Here is an 18,437-nt window from a genome sequence, read left to right as displayed (position 1 = left end):
TCCCTTCAAGATATGGAAGGATATTTCTATAAAGGTCAAAGAGGATATGTGTCTCATCATTACCTATTTGAATTGTAACTCCATGAGATTTCTAGGGATCTAAGGAGAGAATAGTAGACCACCATTAATGAGGTAGATTCTTATGTTTTTGTATAAATAGGAGAGCCTTCTCCTTTCAAAGGAATTTGTAAAGTTAGAGATACTCAGGTGGAAAGTTAAGATTACTCATGTTTTGAATGGAATTTATAATTAGAACCATGCTCATGAGTGATGTTCACCTTGATTGGTAATGATTGCATTGGGAGCCTCTCAACTTGCCATCACTCATGCTTTTGGATTGGCCACCTATAATGTGTGAGATTTTTTTTTTTTCATAGATTGAGATTTATTGCTTTCATAGATTAAGATTTACTGCTTTCACATATTTTCTCATTTGAGAGGTTAAGAGTGATTGTTTTTATTTTCTTTCATATCTTTTCCTTTGTGAGAGGTTAAGATTTTTTTTTTCATTTCGTTTGATGTGGTTTTGGTTATTCATTTCATAGGATCATGATTTGATACTTCACATATGATCCCTTAGAGTAGATATCATTTCATGCAATTTCATTTCTGAAAGAGGTGTGATTTTCAATTCTTGCAAGTGTGGTAGATTAAGATTTCAATTCTGCACACTGTAATATAATTTCTTTTGAATTGATTGTTGAATTAGAATAGGTGAATTTGGTTTGTCATTATTTGGTTTGATAGTTAGATTTATCTAAATTGGAAGTTAATTTCTAGCATATACAATGCACGCACACTTCACAAGTTTTACGAAACCCCTGGGTTGAAAATTAAATGATAGGTAATCAATTTGCATCATCATGTTAGCTTCATTGTTGGGGAAGTGTGCATAGGAGATAGCTTTCACTCTATAGTTCATTTTTTAGTTTTTGTTTTCCTAGATGCATGATTAAAGCATGTAGATGCATAAATCATTTAGCTGAATATCGTATATATATATATATATATATATATATATATATATATATATATATATATATATATATATATATATATATATATAACTTGGTTAATAGAGAGACATTGGGTTGGAGGCTTAGAGCGAGGGGAGAAAAGCTAGGGTGTAGAATGGGAGCAACAGGAGAAGTGAGCTGATTTAAATGGAGGGCTCAGGAGGAGGGAGTTCCACTCCCTCCTACAGTAACTTCGCATGAAATAGATTCAAGGAAATGAGTTTGAATGGACTCAGGAAACCCTTGGAGGTAGGAAAAAGGAATACAGACTCAAAAAAAACTAGAGAGCAGCAAATCCAATGAAGAGGAAGAAACTCACGAGGTGGTCAGAAGGGAGGCGAGACCAGGGGACAACAGCTAGAGAAATGAGTACAAATCTACAGTTGGACCTTATAAACCCAAGTCCACTATCAAACCCCAGGTGGTTTTGAAAAATCTTGCACTGCAGGTGCATAGAGATCACATGGCGATGTATGCTATTATATGCAAGTTTATGGGTATATGGCCTACAGAGAAGAATCTGTACACATGGATAAGAACCAATTGGAAGCCAAAGGGAGAAATAAATCTACATCTAAGGTCCAAAGGTTTCTTCATAGTGGTTTTCACTAGCCTAGAGGACAAAGACAAAGTGTTCGAAGGAGGACCCTATTTCTATGTTGCTGCAAGCCTATACATGTGACCCTGGGTGATGAACTTTGTCCTCGAGTGAGAAACGTTCACATCGATCCCAGTATGGATAAGACTATACTCCTTACCTTTAGATTATTGGCTGTCTAAATCCTTAAAATCAATAGGAAATAAATTAGGACATTTTCTAAAAATATCAGAAGCAACTCTGCTAGGTAAATATACCTCCTTCACAAGAATATGTGTGGAAATGGATCTATTGGGAGTACTCCCAGATGAAGTGGTCCTAGAAGTATATGATGAGGAATGGGTACAAGTGGTGGACTGTGAACATGTCCCATTTAGATGTCAGGAATGTCATGAACATGGGCACCTATTTAGAGACTACCCACAAAACAAGAGGGAGGATAATACGAGAACCAACACAAGCAAAGATCTTGAAGAATTTACTAAGATGGGAGGAAGAGGGAAAGGAGGGGGAAGAAAGAATGAAAAGAAACCTAGTGAAAACAAGCTATCAAGTTGCAACAGTTTTGAGATTTTAGAAGAAGGGAGGAACATTGAAAAGGTCAATACACTAGACAACCATCCTATAGAAAAGAAAAAGGAGGATAGTATGGAAATAATACAGGAAAACATTGAACAAAGGGAGACCACACCTACAAACATGGAGCTAAGAAAGGACCAGGAGATGAGCCCAAATGAAGTTGGGATAGAGCACCACGAACTACAAGAGATTCTTGAGAGGGAGAATCTTGATCTAGAAAAATTCTTAGATCAGGTAACCAACAAAGGGATAGACTCCCTACCACAAGAGGAGCTTGACATAGTACAACATATTTTCCTCTGGAGATCTCAGACAAAAAGCTCTGGAATCAAAAGAAGCCATGATAGCTAGGAGCATAGAGGGGTCACATCAATGGAGGAAGCATCAGGACACTCAGCCAAGAACCTAGGCAAGAAAAGAGGAAGGAAGAGACAAAATGAACTCCTAAAAGAGTGTGGGAAACTCATGCTCAACTCGGGTAAGATGAAAGATCTCACCAATTACTTATTTAAAAACCCATCATTATGAAGCTCACAAATTAGAATATCAGGGGTCTAGGAAGTAAAAGGAAACAAAGGAATCATAGCAATAGAATAAAAGAAGAAAACCTGGATATGGTGTTTATACAGGAAACAAAATGTTCCATAGATAAACTGTGGGGGATACATAGAAAATGGCTAAGTAAATATGAGCACGTAGAAGTCAAAGCCAATAATACAGCGGGTGGGATTCTTACTCTTTGGAATCCTCAGAAATTTGGCATTCTGGATGCTGAAGCATCCAGGAACTACCTTTCAATGGTTATCCAACCTTTGGGTGACAAGGAAATATATATGGTCACAAATGTCTATGGTCCTCAAAAACCTGAAGACAAACTCAAGCTGCTCACTTCATTAGAGGAGCTAAGGAAAAGAAACCCAGTAATGCCATGGATTTTGGGTGGAGATTTCAACATGATCAAATCTGTCACAAAAAAAGAAGAAGGAGGAACTAGAGAAATAGGAAGAGACTCTATTGCATTCCAGAACTTCCTAAACAACATGAAGCTAGTGGACTTGGAAACAAAGAATGGAACCTTCACATGGAACAACAAGAGGGGAGGAGCTTCCCATGTTGCCTCGAAACTTGATAGATTCGTCATATCGTAGAACCTCTTCCTCTCTAGACCTAACTTAAATGCTTTTATCCTTACTTTTGGAGGATCAGACCACTAACCTATTCAGCTAGAAGCTTCTTTTATTGGCACTCCAAGGAACAGACCTTTCAGGATCGAAAATGTTTGGCTTACTCACCCTGACATCATCACTAATATTGGCAAATGGTGGAAGGAAGATTTTCCCATTCAAGGCATGAAAATGTTCCTTATGCAACAAAGACTCAAACACATAAAAGCCAAACTCAATGAATGGAACAAAAGTGAGTTTGGCAACATTTTTAAAGCCAAAAGAGAATTGGAGCAAAATTTACAGAAGATTAACCAAATTCTCATCAAGGAAGGTTTCACTAAGGATAGGAAAGTATAGGTAGACTCTCTCCAACAGCAATGGGACATCCGATACCAGAAGGAATATATCTTCTAGAAGTAGAAATCAAGACTGCAATGGCTTAAAGAAGGAGAAAGAAGCGCAAGGTTTATCCACAAATAAACCATAGAACATCAGCCTCATAATCAGATTACAAAGCTCATAGATCCTAAAGGGAAAGAGCTGAGCACACACAAAGATATGGAATCCATTTTGATACAACATTTTCAAAATATTGCCAAGGAGCCTATCTTGGACAGATCTCTATTTATTCAAAGATTCACGCAGCACATTCCAAAACTAGTGACCAGGGAAGATAATTTTAATCTCAACAGTCCAGTAACGGAAGAGGAGGTCAAAGAAGCAATTAAAGAGATGCATAATGGGAAAGCTCCTCGACCGGATGGTTTCAACATAGACTTCTTTAAGGCAGACTCGGAAATAGTCAAACAGGACATACTGGAGGTGGTGGAGGATTCAAGAATTTCAAAAACAATCCTAAAAGCACTAAATGCCTCATTCGTAGCCTTAATTCCTAAACAGGATAAAGCAATGACTCCGGATCGTTTCAGACCCATAGCCCTCTGTAATTTAATATACAAAATCATCTCTAAAGTTATTGCAAACATACTCAAGCCCCTTCTGCCTACTCTTGTGTCTAAGGAGCAGACTAGATATGTGGAAGGAAGACAGATTCTCAATAACATCATTCAATCTCATGAAATAGTGCACTCTCTCAAGAATAATAAGCAAGCAGGGATGATCATACATCTTGACCTAGGGAAATCTTATGACAAGCTAAGTTGGTCATACGTCAAAGAAGTTCTAAAATCATATTGCTTTGACCATAATTGGATAAGATGGGTAATGGCTCTGGTAACATCTGCCAGTTTTTCGATCCTTCTCAATGGTTCTCCATCTAGACCCTTTTGGCCCTCGAGGGGTCTCAAGCAAGGAGATCCACTCTCTCCCTTTCTCTTTATCCTTATGATGGAAGGATTAGGCAAAGCGATCAATTATGCCAAAGGGGAGGGTAGAATCTAGGGCCTCAAGCTTACCTAGGACAGAGACTCTGTGACTCATCAGCAATTTGTAGATGACACCATGCTACAGGGCATACCAATAGTCAAATAAGTCAAAGATTTCAAACAAATTCTGCAAGATTTTCCTATGGCAACAGATACAGAGTTAAGTCTCTTAAAATCAAAAGTTTTCTTTTTCAATACTAAAATTGCCATTCAGAGAAACCTCTCCAGAATTCTTGGCTTTCACAGAGACCATCTTCCCTCCAAATATCTTGGAATACCTCTCACTGATAAACCTATGAGCAAGGAAGTATGGGAGCCATTGACTAATAAACTGAGGGGAAAAATCAGCAAATGGACAAGTAGATCTTTAAATCTAGCAAGAAGGCCTGTTCTCAAAAAGGTGGTCTTGCAAACTATTGCAATCTCATGTTTTCAGCTCTCCTTGTCCCTAGAGGAGTAGCACAACAAATTAGGAACATTCAAAGATATTTTCTTTGGGGAAAAGGGGAGGAAAAAAAGAAATGGGCTCTGGTAGCTTAGGACAAACTATGCAAACCCAAAACTCATGGGGGTCTAAGTCTCCATGACCCGAAAACTCTCAACAAAGTTTTAGGGGCCAAACTTTGGTGGAGATCACTGAAGGAAACAAGAAACCCATGGGCCAAGCTCTGGAAATAGAAATATGCAAAGGACTGGCAATAATGGGACCATATTGGAATGACTGGACATATCAATGGCTCCCATATTTGGAACAATGCTTGGGAGAACAGAGGATTAGTTTAGAAACATAGCTTCTAGGAGATCGGAAATGGGAACCTAGCCTGGTTTTGGAAGGATAATTGGTAGCAGGAACCCAACTTAAGCGGAGAAGGACTAGATATTCTCAAAGATGACACTGTCAATAGAGGAATAAAAAAGGCCAGTGACTACTAGGATCAGACAAGGAACAATAATAAATGGAGGACATGGAAGATACCAATTTATAGTGAAGAGACTCCTCTGAAGACCCAGGCTAAATCTCTTGCAACAATTCTAGAAAAGGGGAAAATTTTGATCTCAACTTTCACAGATAAACTTAGATGGGGAAGAAATAATGAGGGAAAATTCAACCTGAAAGAAGCCAAAACAATTGCCACTGGACACAATTTTTCAAACCCAGAAAATATTTGGAAGGATCTATGGAAGCACCGTCACTGGATGAAAATCAAGTTGTTTATGTGGATGGTGCAACACAAAAGGATTCTAACTTGAGAAAATCTTAGAAAGAAACATTTTGTTAGACCATACAAATGCCAGTTATGTGGTATTCAGGAAGAAATGAGGGATCACCTTCTTAACCTCTGCACTTTCACCTCAACCTTATGGAACTGGGTTGCCTCTATCTTTAGGAAAACTGACAGGGATGAAAACAACATCTATAAAACCTTAAAGAATTGGAGGAAAAAACTATCTGAGAATGAGACAGTCAACACAACCTGGACCTTGATTCCAGGCTTTTAATCTGGAATGTCTGGAAAGAACACAACAACAGAATTTTTAATGAAAAATTTGGCTTAACCCAAAACATAATAACTCAGATCCTAAGGCAACTCAAATAAACTATAAATACCCTTCAGAAGCAGCCTACTGAGAATCCTCCATCTCACCAGGAGCTCGCATTCTTCTGCTTTTAGGCCTCCAGAAGCTTGTCCCCCAGGGCACAGTCAAGATTTCAACTCACTCTTCAATGGTGTAGGACTACTGCCAACTACCCCCCTAGTTTCTTGAAATTCAATACAGGCGGAGCCTTGAATTACGGGTTATGGTGGAGCTGTAAGAGATGATAAGGGGAATATAATAGTTATCTTCCATAGCCATTTAGGGTATGATACCAACAATATGGTGGAACTAATGGCCATAGAGTAGGGCTTAGAGATTCTGAGAGATCTCAATATGCCAAACACTATCATAGAGGCTAACTCTAAATTAACAATTAATTCATTAAAAAAATATCAAATGGCTTAGCCCCATAGAAAGTCTCAAACCACTGGTGTTTTTTGCAGGTATATCATCGTATTCAATACATCTAAGAATACTGAGAACCCTAAGTCTCGTCCATGTGCGCAGAAATGCCAACCGATTGGCGGACTGGCTGGCAAATGAAGGGGTGCTCTGTAAAAAAAAAATCATAATATATACAGGTGGGAGCTGTTAGAGTTGGTCTGGTCAGCCCTCCATTAGAGATCAAAACTCTTTGTGCATTTCAATTCTACGTGTCCCGCTCCATCCACTCAGCTCCATTTCGCTAGGGACATGCCATGATCTGACGGAGAAAGTCATGCTACTCATTTTCCCTCATGTCTGGCCCCTGCTGGTTCAGGTCTTGGTCCATAATCACTAAAAGTTCATGATAGCCAAGGTCTGGTCATATTACAGGTCAAAGTCCTTTTTATTGTTGGGTCTAGGAAATCATCAATGTGGTCTTTGAAAAACATGTCCAGAACAAGCCATGCAGGCCAGATGGAGACCTCATACAGCTATGGTTCAGAAAGCTTCATCATCACCTAAAGAGACATCGACTCTTCTTCAAAACTCTGTTTTTAAGAAAAGTCAAACAAGGTCAACTATGAAAAAATTTTCCAAAAAATCGCACGTTGGCTTTTTCAGATGCAGTCATGGTTTTCATGGCCAAGTGCCCAGTCACACAGTCCCCGCAAAGAAATGCCAAAAATTTCATCACGAGAGCCAAAATTTCAAAGAAAAATGAAAAGCAGGGTGTTTTAAAGTCAATGAAAAAAGTGCAAAATACAAACATTAGAAAGTGGGTTTTCAAAGAAGAAAAAATTAAACCCAACTCTCCCAAGCCTATATATACTTGTTTTTGCCCAAAACAAAAACCATTTGTGCCTTGGCAAGCTTGGAGAGAAATTACAAAGGTAAGAGAGCAAATTCATGAGGGTTTGAGTGAAGGAGAGCTGGTTTCCAAAGGGCGCGGTGCACACACCAGGGAGCGCGGCACACACAGAGGGCGCGACGCATTGGCAGCCAGCCCACAGTGCAAAATCAACAAGGGCGCGACACACTCAGGGCGCGCGGCGCACTGGGCTTGGCGCGCGACGCACACAGCTAGGGAGCTCAAAACACTTGCAAATTGGTTTTATATCCCGGTTGAAGGCTAGCAAGCAAGAGGTAGGCTCGAATGAAACCTCTTCTCTGTCAATTTGGTCAATGACTGGTGTTTCTAAGATGTTGAAAGATATCCAAAGCACATTGGCCATCCATGAAAATAATCATCAAAGCAAAATGATAAACAGGGTTTGCAAATTTGTGAAGACGCCACCAAGGTTGCTCCCATCCCCTCGTCCCCTCACTCCTCGTCATTTGTCACCTCCATTCCACCTTGTCTCCCAAGGAAACCCCCTAGAAAACTCCACTAAAACCCACCCCCCAGAGTTCCACGCAAATTATTGTCATTTGACAGTGCGCGGTGCACACACAAGGTGGCGCGGCGCACTCGGGGCGCGCAGCGCACTCAGGGCACGCGGCGCACTAGGAGCCCGACCACAGTGTTAATATTGCACTGGCGCGGCGCATACCCGGTGCGCGGCGCACTGGGCAAAGCGCGCGGCGCACAGGCCTGTGAGCCTAAAAAAGCACCGAATCGCCCAAATTTTTATAAATGGCTCTCAAAATTGCAAAGGTGGCCCTAGATACCTTCACCATTGACCCTTAACTCAAAGAAAAATATGATGTTGGTGACCATGAAATCAAAGGCAAATTTTTATTAAGCAAACACAAAAATGACACAAAGAAGGGCAAAAAGCTAGGGTTTTGCTACAATAACATGATTGCTAAAATATGCTCCTACCCTACCTCTATCAGCTAATTCCCCTGGAGCAGTTTCCCCTAATGGTTACCCTAGCTACATTGCAGTCATATCCATTCGTCCCCTTTATTCCTATAGCTCAAAATATCCCAAACCCTACCCCATCAAAACCATACCCCAAAACACTCCCAAATCCCTGATAAATTTCTCCTTTAAACCCCTATTCCCCTTTTCATCATTCCCCTCCTAACACTCCCCTGTTTTATTGTCCCCTTGGTGACAAATTTTCATAGCATCTATCAGTTTCATTGGATTCAGAGGGCAGCATAAAACTCAGGGTACAAGCAGCAGTAATGGCATCAGAAAATTCATCAGAGTATGAGGAGGGGACCCACAACGACACATGTTCAAGGGAGAGGGCCCATAGGAGACATCACTGGAGCAACAGACATCTTAGAGATGAGCCAAGCACCCTCACTGAGCTGCAGGCATGCCCACTTGTCATGTCTTGTTTCCAGCACTTGGCATGTTATGAATTTTTTCAAAGGGTGGCGAATGTTAAAGTTCATCATGAGTTGGCCCGCCTTTTGTACTTCATCTACAGGGAGGCCAATCTATCCTCGCAGGGGTCACTTTCACCTTGACACTGGGGGCTATATCAGTGGCAACAAGGATACCAAACATTGGGGAGCAGTGGCATAAGAAAAACAAGGTGGAGAGGCATCACTATGAGCCCTACATCAAGAACAACTGTTTGAGCCAGCTCACCAGAGTTTTTCCATTTAGGTTTTTGAGGGATGAGTATGCCCCACTCATGAGATTGATCATGAAGTATTTCAGTTTCGAAGGGAGGTTTTCTCGCCTTTATGCCTATCACATCCGCTTGCTCATGCACTTCACCAGGGTGAGGATGATGAGCCTCCCATTTTTCATCTGCAACAACATCGAGAAGATGAAAAACTTCATGTAGCTCAAGACCCCACGACAGCAGCTAAATAGTGTCTATCATTTTTCTCTCATCCGCATTTGGTGGACCATCAGTTGGGATTGCAGGGTATTCCTTGGGAGGACTTCATCTCCCATGATTTCTTCAGCGCTCCAACGGTGATATCAGAAGCAGAACATGAGGTGGGAGATCCTTTACATCAGTCTGAGCATGAGCTGGGAGGTCCTTCACATCAGTTTGAGCCTGAGATGGAAAGTCCTTCACACCAGTTCGAGCACCATGAGACTGCCACCATGCCAGTGTACATCACATACCAGAAGGGCAGTAGACCATTGTTCGCAGTAGCAAAGCGAGTGTTATCTCCACCCGGGGTGGAAGGGGCCTCACTTCCTCCATCAGAATCACAAGAGCAGGGTAAGGGCAAGGAACCAGTGCAGGAGGAAGGGCCATCAGGTGAGTAGGAGATCGAGTTTGTTCTCCTCCAGGAGGATGAGACAGATGCAGAACCAACCAATGAAGAGCTTATAGAGATCATCAGGGAGCAACAATCAGAGGTTGAAGACTTGACCATTGATTTAGAAAGGGCCAAGTGGAACATGAACTACCTAGAGTGGGGAAACAAGCAGCTTGAGTACCAACAGACGATCATGGAGCTGCAGAACATCCGTGAGCAGCGCCAAGCTGCTCAACGAAGAAGGGTTCCGCTCACATCTTTGGAGCAAGAAATCAATGAAGACCGGGAGTCCAACCTTGAGAGGGTCAACATGCATTCGAAGAGGCTGTTGGACAAAGAAAACAGGGAGAAAGACATGCTGAGGTGCATGACTCATCACTACCAGGCACGAAACATGAGTTCCAATGCAAGAATCAGGAGCCTAAAGGCAAAATTGAGCAAAGCGACAAAAGAGGCAAAGGAGGTAAAGGAGGAAAAGGAGAAAGATCAGCTCCAAATCTTGGCTGAGGCTTCCTTGGCATAGAATAGCACTTCATAGGGAACCTCCAGCCCAAACTTCAAAAAATTTGGGCAAATTTTGGTCACAGACAAATTTTTTGGGCATAAAACAGGAAATTCCTCTGTGTGCGCCGCGCCACTAGCGCGACGCTAGAATTATAGGGCTCTAATCACGGAACGGGTTGCATATTTGGATTCATCATCGAAAAATACTACGACTGGTGTCTGGGCAAGAAAGTTTGACAAGTTTTGGGTCTCCTAAAGGTCAGAAAACACCCAAAAATGGCCTCTCTGCCACTTTTTTGACACACAAAAAGCAGTCTTGGGAGAATGAAGATTTGGAGGGGAAAATGAGCACCAAATTGAGAAATTATAGTTGGGTTAGAAATTAGACAGGACAGAGGAAAAAACTGCCAAATTGCTCCCGTTTCGTGAAATTTCAGGTCACGACTTCTCCAAGTGGGCCCGGTCATCTACTCTTCGGTTTTTTGGCACCAAAGGTGGCTTTTAAAGATTTTTTTCTCCAGGTGGGCATCTATCCAAGTGACAAAAGAATGCAAAGGGTCACCCTAGCCAAATGTCATGCTTGAGAGCGCTTCACCTGTAGCTGATGGTTGGCTCTCCATCTCCTTTTCGAAATGATTTGAGTAACTTCCCAACCCCTGGGCATTCCACCTCTTATACACACTTTCTATATATTGTATGCAAGTTATTTGCAAAGGGTTGGCTGGCTTGTAACTTCTGGGAGACTGTGGGAAAGAAACTCTGTTTCTGCACTGTGTATTTTTGACAGAGGATTAATGAAAGGCAACGGCTCTGTTTCATGAGATTCTTGTGGTCATGAGTGTAGTAAATGTGTTCTTATGTTCCAAATGTATCTTGTTATGTTTCATATTTCATTTCATGCTTCATTTCAATGAAATTTTCTAAGTGAGATTAGGCAGAATTCAATTTATATTGCTCTTCCGGTGGGAAAATTTCATGTGTAGTGTTATTCTTCTGTTGAAAAGGATTCATGCGACCATGCCCTTTTCACTCTCTTCAACAATATTTCCATTCTGCATTACCTTAAGCTGAAATTGTTGCGCTTGCCGCCTACCTTGCCTCAGGGAATAATCTGTGCCTTCATTTTCAATTCTCTGTTCTTTGCTGAGCACCAGTCCCATATACATCCTAGAAGCTCGGTCACTTCATAAAATCTTTTCCAAAATCCCTTTTCACTTACTAGCATAAGGTAAATATCGCATTGTAAGTCATCTCAGACCATTTTGCCTATCCATTTGCTGAGCGTGACTCAGAGAGAGCCCTCTCCTGCTCTGGTAGGGCTAGCTACCAGACTGAGCATGGTTTGTGGTTACCCTAATTTTTTCCTTCTTTAGCCTAAGGCAGATTCAGGTGCTAACAAGAGCTAGCACCTGCAGGGAAATTGCATGAGGATTGCCACAGTCTGGCCTGTGCAGACAATGAGAATTATCACAGTATGAAGGAGAAGTAGCAATTGGGCAATTAAGCAAATGGAGGACAAGGGATCATCAAGCAGAAGGCCTCAACATCGAAGCGAGGGGAGCTTTCAGATGAATGGAAGGATACAGAGAAAGAGCAGTCTAAATTTTTAAAGAATTCAAAGGTCAAGCGGTTTAGTGGTTTATCGGGGATCCACAAGCCTCGAAGTCGTTTTTCATGGTTCGTGTCTGATGCCATTCATCAATCGCCACGTGGTGGCAGGTAGAGAGAGAAAGCTGCCTACATCGGACAAGTATTCCTCGTGCTTCTTCTCTACCCGATATTTTTCTCAACTTTCAAATTTGGTGGGTGAAGATCTACGGTCATAATTCATCGAGCTTGTTGGTAGCAGTTTAGTGGTTTAGCGGGCATCCACAAGCCCCCAAGAGGTTTTTCATGGCTTGCGTCTAATGGCATTCATCAATCACCATGGTGCAGCGGGCAGAGAGAGAAAACCACCTATATCGGGCGGGTATTCCTCATGCTTCTTCTATGCCTGATATTCTCCTCAACTGTTAGATTCGGTGGGTGAAGATCTACAGCCATAGTTCATGGAGCTTGTCAGTAGCATTATCCTCCGTGCTTATCACTATCCCGATGGTGTCAAAGTTGGGTTTTGCAGTCTCTTTCTCTTAGGTTTCGGATGCCAAGTTTGCTCGGGATTTATCTCCCTAGGCGGGCCTGATTGAACTCTTAAAATGGGGTTAATTTCCCTTCAGATCTATGGTGTTTGTTAATTTGTGGGCTTATTGAGTTCCCGTTTTCCCCTTCGACTATGTGATCTTTAGTACCAGATCCCATGGTCGTAGGTGGTCACACAATTATGTGGGCCCAATGCCTGCTTTTCTGAAGCCAGGGATTGATCAACGGTGGCATTTTTGTCGTGCAAGTTGATGTTTTGGTTTTCAGAGGAGTTACGAGCCCGTCATTCTTTTTGGATGCGAGTGTATTTTTTTGGGAGTTTTTCCTTTTATGTGACTCGTTCGTGGGCCTTTTTCACCAGGCAAGCCCAGAAGGCTTTTGTACATTATGTAAGGTTCCACTCTTGCTTAAGCAATATATATATATATATATATATATATATAACTTTTTTTCTGATACTAACCATTTATGGACAAAGGATATAGAATGCAAATTAAACATTCTTTGCAGTACAAGGACTAGATTGAGGAATGGTATCAAAACGTGATTGCACCACGAAATTCGTTCGTTCTTCAAGATATCTTTGCGGAAAATATAAAGGTTAAAATGATTTTTCATGTCCTCATGGACAATGAGGTACATTTTGCAAATTTGTATATGAACATTCTAGAAAGTCTAATCCATAAATGGCTCCATTGGAAACATTCATATACTTCAAAAAAATAAAAAATAATTTTTTTTCTTTCAAGTAGGATAAAATAGGGAAATAAAATCAAGTGTGATTGCATTTCTATTTAGAATTTAAAAATTTTAGATTCTATTTATTTTCTTGCGTTTCTATAATTTAACAAAAAAAAAATTAACAAAAAAATAAATAAACAAATCATGTTTTGATTTTCAATAATAAAAAAGTCATGTTATATTTTCATTAAAAATAAATAAAATATAAAAAATAAAAAATAAAAATGCTTTTTGAATAAGGGAAATGTAAAATTTTAAATAAAAATGTCATTTCTTTTTCCAAAAAAATTGGCAATTTAGGTTCTCGTGCAACTTGTAAAAAAAATTAAATGCATTAGGTTAGAATAGAAATTCAAAATTCGTCCAAAAAAAACCTTGCTTTGAATTTGATCTAATTTGCTACATTTATCTTTGAAAAATGGGCAGCGCTGTAAGCAATCAGCATAACATCATAATTATTTACCTCTTGAAAGTTGTTTAAACAAAGGATTTGTTTAGAAATCAAAAGATGTCCCTGACAATCTGATTACAACAACAATCCTTTCATACACTCAATGATTCTCATTGGTCTGCCACAGTAAAGGTTCACGTCGCGATGCCATCATCTAATGATTAACATAATTCATTTGTTTATAAGATCCATATTTTTGGGAAATAATTTGAGCAAATTGTGCTAGATATTTGTTGCACTTAAACGATCTATCTTCCTATTCTGTCCAATAATGATTTGCTCCCTCTGAGTTCTTCAACTATGGATTTGCCTCAAATTGTAGTGGCAACTCCTTTGAAACCGCCAATTTTATCATGAAATCTATTTCACCCTCTCCTCCATGTTCTGGAATATCTACCTCGGGGAAGCCCAATAGTGGCTTAGTTAATGGGAATATATATTGCGATTGTCCAAGCAATACTTCAAAGAACCTTTCCTGCAGAACAAGCAATGGAACAAATTAGAACCACAAGAAATGCCCATGCTAGTGCTGGGCCAATGTCCAAGAACCTTGTTGTGGCCGAGCTCTATGCTGTGGTTCATTTATTTATTTATTTACAGAGTCTTTCCTTCCTTTAGATCTCCAAATCTAGCAGTCATTCTAGAAGAAATTTATTTTGTCACTAGAACAGAGGCCAAATACAAAATAGTTTTGACCATTCATTTTAAAGCATGTTTTATCACCAATTGGAAGTGAATTTCAAAACATAAAAATGGTTTTTCTTGAGAATAGGGTCAATGGTATTACACATGAGAAATTTTCTCAAATTCGTAACCATTTGAGATATTTTCTGGGTTATTTTGAGCCTTATTGTGTAGATTTGTAAAAAAATGGTTTTTCAATTTAATGCGTAGATAGATAACTTCTTTAGTTGCGGCCATGAAATGATCAGTTTGGTCTATTTGATCTATAGGAGGTGGATCCACCAAGATAACACTCAGAGGCTTGAACATGAAGTTTGTTTTGCACACAAAGTCGATTCTTGGCAATGATGGTAAAAGAATCTCAGCTAAAACGAAATCTAGTTGTTGTAATTTGTGGCAGTTTCAACAGCCTACAAATCCTCACACATTTACATTCAGCATTTCGTAGTTAAAGCCACCCCAGCAATGTCGACATTTAGTTTGGAGTTTTGATTATGGTAGGGAACTACTGGGGCCATATATTGAGATTCGTTATACCCACATTTGGTCAGTATGTTTTAGTGGTATTTTAGATTAGGCATGGGATCAGTTAGTCAGGTGATCGAGGTGCGCCAAGAGAGAAAGAAGCGATTTCATTTTCATTAGCGCAGCTCGAATAAAATTTTCTTTTTTAGTGCATTCATTTAGCAGGAAGTAGTTTGTTGCATATGGGGATTCTAAATGTGGAATGTCAGATGAAGTGGCTGCCCAATCATGTAACGAACACAGTCATGGACATAAAAACATTATTTTCAAGAAGAACAAGCTACATCTATGGGCCACAACTGGTTTATTCAATTTGTGCAATACATGCTATATCAATTCAATTGTACAATGTTTACATTTGGTTCCAGAGTTAAAGTTAGTGTTACAGAAGTGCACATATTATGGGAGTAGTGATTTGGATCCTTCATATCATTTTTTAACTGTGGATACTAAGGATTTATTTGGTGAGCTAGATAGAAGCACTCGAGTTGTCACTCTTATGCAATTTTGGATGATGCTGAGAAATAAGTATCCTCAGTTTTCCTAGCAACATAATGGTCAATTTATGCAACAGGATGTAGAGGAATGCTACATTCAACTTATCTATACACTATCACAATCTCTCAAGTCCCTAGATTCGAGTGAATCTATGCAGTCTTTATTTTGGATAGAGCTTACAAGCAAGATTCGATGTGCTGAAAGTGGCGAGGAAAAGTTTGGAGACAAAGTTGTTGTACTCGTTAAAATGTCACATTTCTCATCATGTCAACCATTTGCATGAAGGACTGAAACATGGTCTGAAGTCTGAACTGGGGAAGGTGCCTTCTACATTACGTCGTAGTGTATTGTATTTGAAGGAATCTCGCATTAACAAATTGTTTAACCATACAGTTTGTACGATTCTTTTGGAAAAGTGAATCAAACCAGAAGGCAATAAATTATCCTTTAGAGTTTGATGTTTTATATTTATATTCTGAGGGGCTACGTAAGAACTCGAAGGAACGACTCCAACAACACCTCTCCATTCCTCAAACTTTGCGTAGTCAAAACCACTTTTCATTTTCAAAAAGATTCAACGTTTTAATACACATTTTAATTTTTTTTTCACATATGGAAATGTTTTATACATGACATATTTCATTTTCTTTTTAAAAGTTGTATTTTTTTATGTTTTATTTTTTTAAGTTGTGTTGTTTTAGAATTTTAAGAACCTTCACTAAATTTATAAATATAATAAATGGGCGAATCTCTATGATATATAAGAAAAATTAGGAAAAATGGAAGGCGATTTTATCAATTGGCGAATCTCACACGCGAATATTTTACTCAATTATAAAATCTTATAAGATCTTGGCGAGTCTTTCACTAAATAATAAAATTTTGTAAAGTCCTAGTGAATCTTAGCATTGTGAACTCTTAGAGAATAGTAAAAATGGATCTATGCTGGTTTAATTCCCCCATTTAAATAGGCCACATTCCAGGTGAATACCATGGGTCAATACCATGTGCCATTTTGGTGAATACCATGGGTCAATACCATGTACCATTTTTATTTTTATTAATTCTAATATTAGGGTTAATAATGGTTTTTTGCATGGTATTAATAGCAATCTAGTCCATGGTATTTGTCCCATAGTATTTTTCCCATAGGTTTCACCTAAATATAACCCATTTCTTGAGTGTTCGTAAATATAAGGTGAATTATGGAGTAAATATAAAAAAATGTTTTATTTGTTTACCATACCTCTAGTTTATTTATATTTTTATTAATTTACCATACCTCTGTTACAAATATGGTATTTGGCCCATAGGATTCACTTAAATAAAACCTCTTTCTTGAGTCTTCACAAATAGAACGAGGGTTATGGACTAAATATAAAAAGAGGTTTTATTTATTTACCATATGTCTAGTTTATTTATATTTTTATTTATTTACCATACCTTTTGAGTAAGTATAAAAAGACGTTTTATTTATTTACCGTACCTCCACTTTACTTATATTTTTATTTGTTTACGCCAGGTGACTTATGGAGTAAATATAAAAAATGTTTTATTTATTTACCATACCTTTCATTTATTTATATTTTTATTAATTTACCATACCTTTTTTATAAATATGGTATCTGGCCCATAGGATTCACTTAAATAAAACCTATTCTTGAAAATCGGCGAATGGAAGGTTGTAACTCCTAATTTCAAGGGCTAAATTTACATTTTTTACCCTCTCCCTTAAAATAAGGTGGGCTATTTGAGGTGATGTGTAAAAATGTACTATGATACAAAATATTCGGCCACTAAAAATTTAAAACCCCTTAATTTCGCCAAGGGGCGAACATTCGCCCCTAAAATTATCCTTGGTTTGTTTGTATATATATTTTACTTTGACATATTTTTTTCTTGTTATGGTTTTCTTCTATGTACATCTATTTCAATTTTTAGTTTTGTAAATATTTCATTAATTTTTAGATTGTATGTGTTATTATTTTTTAAGAAAATTGCCATGGAAAATTGTCATAAAAGTTGATGTGAAAGTCCTTTAATGTTAGGAGCAAATTGAGAAAAAGTTGTTGTGATGGTTCACTTACACACCTATCGAAGCAAGAAACAAAATAAATAAATAAATAAATAATCATAAAATGTGAGACAAAAATAGTTGAATAAAAGTGCAATAGCTCACCTTAACTAAACTTAATTAAAAATCGAATTTCGTTAAGATTGGTTCTTACATTGTCGAAATCATGCTCAAAAATTTGTTATTGGTTTTATCTAATGTTATGTCTTCAAGCATGATGCTGGAAAGAAGAAGAACTATAAGGGTGCTTTATCTGCAAGATTGATTGATGAATTTTTTATTGAGGATTGTTTTGCAGGAATCATTAAGCATTCTCAAATAATATTTCTTTATCTTTGTGAAATGCTATGACTAAGGAAATTGTGCATATCATCCTTTTAGAAATTGGATTATTATCGCAATTGTGAAATTGGACCGACCATGATAATTTGAAGCAAAGACACATCATGAACCTGTTTTACTAACGTATATACCAAAAACAAATTGATCACTTCTCTTTGAACACACTTACGTTTATTGCAATGTTAGTGCCATGTTTGTTTTCAGGTTCCAGGACAATCGGAGAATTGAAGGAAGCCAATTATGCATTATTCGTTTTCTATGACCAATTTCAAGAAACATGAACCAATTAAATCCATTTCTGTGATTCATAAATTCCACCATGTTTCCTCTCCAAACTGACAAGCTATTCAAGCATTTTTCACTAAATATCATCATCACCATTTTCCTTACAAGAGTCGCATGCTTCAATTTATATTTTCCATTCACATTTTTTGTAATTTCCATTTATTAACCCATTAATAGAGACATTCATTTCACTTAAATGTTGATTTGTCATTTTTCTTTCCATTCACTTATTTACCCTCTTGTCA

At 38.5% G+C, this 18,437-nt stretch overlaps 1 pseudogene; it reads left to right on the top strand.

Moving 5' to 3' along the window:
* The first annotated feature begins 14,775 nt into the window (after window positions 1–14,775).
* Window positions 14,776–18,188, top strand: LOC149197117 (ubiquitin carboxyl-terminal hydrolase 6 pseudogene; annotated as a pseudogene).
* The last annotated feature ends 249 nt before the right edge of the window (window positions 18,189–18,437 follow it).

Source organism: Pinus tabuliformis, chromosome 2_2 (assembly GCF_031772625.1).
Source record: "Pinus tabuliformis cultivar Carrire ecotype Pingquan chromosome 2_2, CPIR1, whole genome shotgun sequence".
NCBI classification, from domain to species: Eukaryota; Viridiplantae; Streptophyta; class Pinopsida; order Pinales; family Pinaceae; genus Pinus; species Pinus tabuliformis.
This window is presented reverse-complemented; position numbering and strand designations above follow the sequence as displayed.